The following is a 2,648-nucleotide window of genomic DNA, read 5'->3' as shown; positions in this document are numbered from 1 at the left end:
ATTTTAAATATATATATATATATATATATATATATATATATATATATATATATAGATATATATATATAATTCAAAGTTAAAAGTGCCAGTGTTAATTTATTTTTATATTCTAAATATTTAAAAATACATATTTAAATCATTCAAAGTTAAAAGAGATATTGAAATGATCATAAAAATCTCCAATTTCAATATTAATCAAAGTTAAAAGAGATTGAAATTATCATAAAATCTCCAATTTCAATATTGATTTGGAAATTTGATCTCTAGATTTTTTTATAAATATTATTTATAATTTAAAAAAAAAAAAAAAAAAAAAAAACAAACAAACAAACAAACAAACATGAAAAATATTATAATATTTGTTTTATAATTCAATGTATTTATTTATTAATTATATTTACGCCGTAAGGCGTTTCCCTCTGAAATCAACTCCCCTCTCTGCCCACCTGTCATTCTTGTAAACCATAGGATTATATGTTAGACGATTGCAAAAGTTTCAGCCTTTCAATCAGAATAGTTACAAAATGGTTTCAAATTAGTTAATTAGTTGTGGAAAGGGTTTGCGCACTGGTCGGCATAACTGGAGAGCTTAACACTGAAATTGTTTGCGCAGCAAAGACCACCTTTATGGTACGTTTCTCAGAGAAATATAAGCTCGTTAAGCAACTTAACCATCACAAATTTGGTTCTAAGTCTTTTGTTTTGGGGCTCCTAATGCACAATGTTCCGAACTAATAGACGCAGGCCAGGGTATGTCTTTCTCACAATAATATTGCACATTAGTTTTTCATGATATAAACGCTGACCATGTTTTCCTGTGATCCACTTGCGGGATTGGAATACTTGCACATGGGTTCCACTCCAAAGATAATTCACAGGGATGTCAACATTACCGACATTCTTCCAAAGATAATTCACAGGGATGTCAAGACTGCCAACATTCCTTTTAGACCGCAATTTGAACGGAATATTGGGCGATTTCGGTTTCTCAAAGATGACAATTGATTGGGAGGCTTCTCACATTACCACTGCGGTAAAAGGAACGACAGGATGCCTCTAGGACACTTATGTGAATCAGTGCGAAGAATAAATAACTTAATGTGTGAGAAACGAACTAAGCCGTAGATTGGTGAACCCAGAAAATGAAGCAAACTTTGGTTAAACTTGTAGTATTTCTAGTGAAATTAAGTAGCATCCTAGTCTCCAAAAGAAAACCCTGAAGAAACTTCTGAGCTTAAGCAAGAGTGGCACTTAGGGAGGGAAACTCTAACAAGGACTTAATCCAATAAAATTTGCTAGATAAAGCTGAGCGCTATTAAACGGGTAATAAAAGAGCAGAAGCTCTATTCATAAGCAATAAACCCTACCCGCTTCTTAAACTTATAAACCCAATATCAGTAAAAGCAAAATAACCTTCAAATAGTGAACTCATCGTCATAAGCGAAACGATTTCAGTTGCTTAACGGAATGCAAAATTTTACAGCAGAAGGAAATAAAGTTAATCTACACTGAAGAAGTCAAGAATAGTAGCATACACACAGAATCAAGAGAAGTTTGTGCATGTCAAATTAATTAGCAAAGAATGCAATATGTGCGTAAATTCTGAAATATACCTTTCATAGAAGAAAACAAGATAACAGGTATGACATCAAGAACCCATAGATAAATTGACAACATTTCTGCGAATATAGCCTTAAAAAAAATGACCACGACTCCCATACAAAAATTCATTAGAAAACCAGATAACTGATATAGAATGTCAATAAGGGCCTCAACTCAAGGGAGGCTTCAAAAAACAAGGTACAGCATAATCTGGGAGCTTATAAGGGCCGTGGCCACTTAACATGTTTTCTTCCGGAAAGGAGATTAAAATACACAATAATCTGTCGGCAAGAAATTACAAGGCTCTCGGCCAAAATAACATAATTACAACACTACAGTCCAGAGAGAAACCTGAATAGCAGGTCTACGAGGAAGCCTCGAGAGGGTATCGTGAGGCATTAGAGGTGCCATCCCTCCAAGTAGCCATAAACAAACCGAACAATAGCACCCTTAGCATCCACCGAAGCGGAGCTCAAGGAACTCTATGGATGCAAAAACCTTACATATGCCAAAATATGAAACACCTCGGTCCATTGCTTACCCGGAAGACTTGCGCATCAGTGACTGCCAGAATAAGCTGAAAACCACAAGGGTTGATAGCAGAGGAATTCTCGTACTCGAACCCACCAAACCCTGAGAACAGAAGATAAGTAAGCAATTAGTATCACGAAATCCGGAGTTGAAGAGAAAAAGAAAAGGAAAACAATAGATTAAAGAGAATTGTAGCACAGAGTCTGATTTGGGGAGAAATTTGACAGCTTACCATTAAGAAGATAGCCCCAGTTTTCATGGCTGACCCTCTGAGACAGGGTTCCTGCTACACACGAAGAATCAGACAGAGGTAGGAGGAGCAGAGCTCGAACATGCGCCAAGAGCTTGGGAATCGAATGAGCCAATTTCCAGCAACTTAGAATGAGTAAATCCGCCGAAGAGATCATAGCCCCTGGATCAAAGAGCTGAGCACACCACCGTCGATGGGAGTAGGAATCCCGAGGCGTCCAGCTAAGGAGGGACGGCCTGCTCGTGCCACAAAGCCATGGCAGAGC

This window comes from Pinus tabuliformis, chromosome 1_2 (genome assembly GCF_031772625.1).
Source record: "Pinus tabuliformis cultivar Carrire ecotype Pingquan chromosome 1_2, CPIR1, whole genome shotgun sequence".
Classification (NCBI taxonomy): domain Eukaryota; kingdom Viridiplantae; phylum Streptophyta; class Pinopsida; order Pinales; family Pinaceae; genus Pinus; species Pinus tabuliformis.
This window is presented reverse-complemented; position numbering follows the sequence as displayed.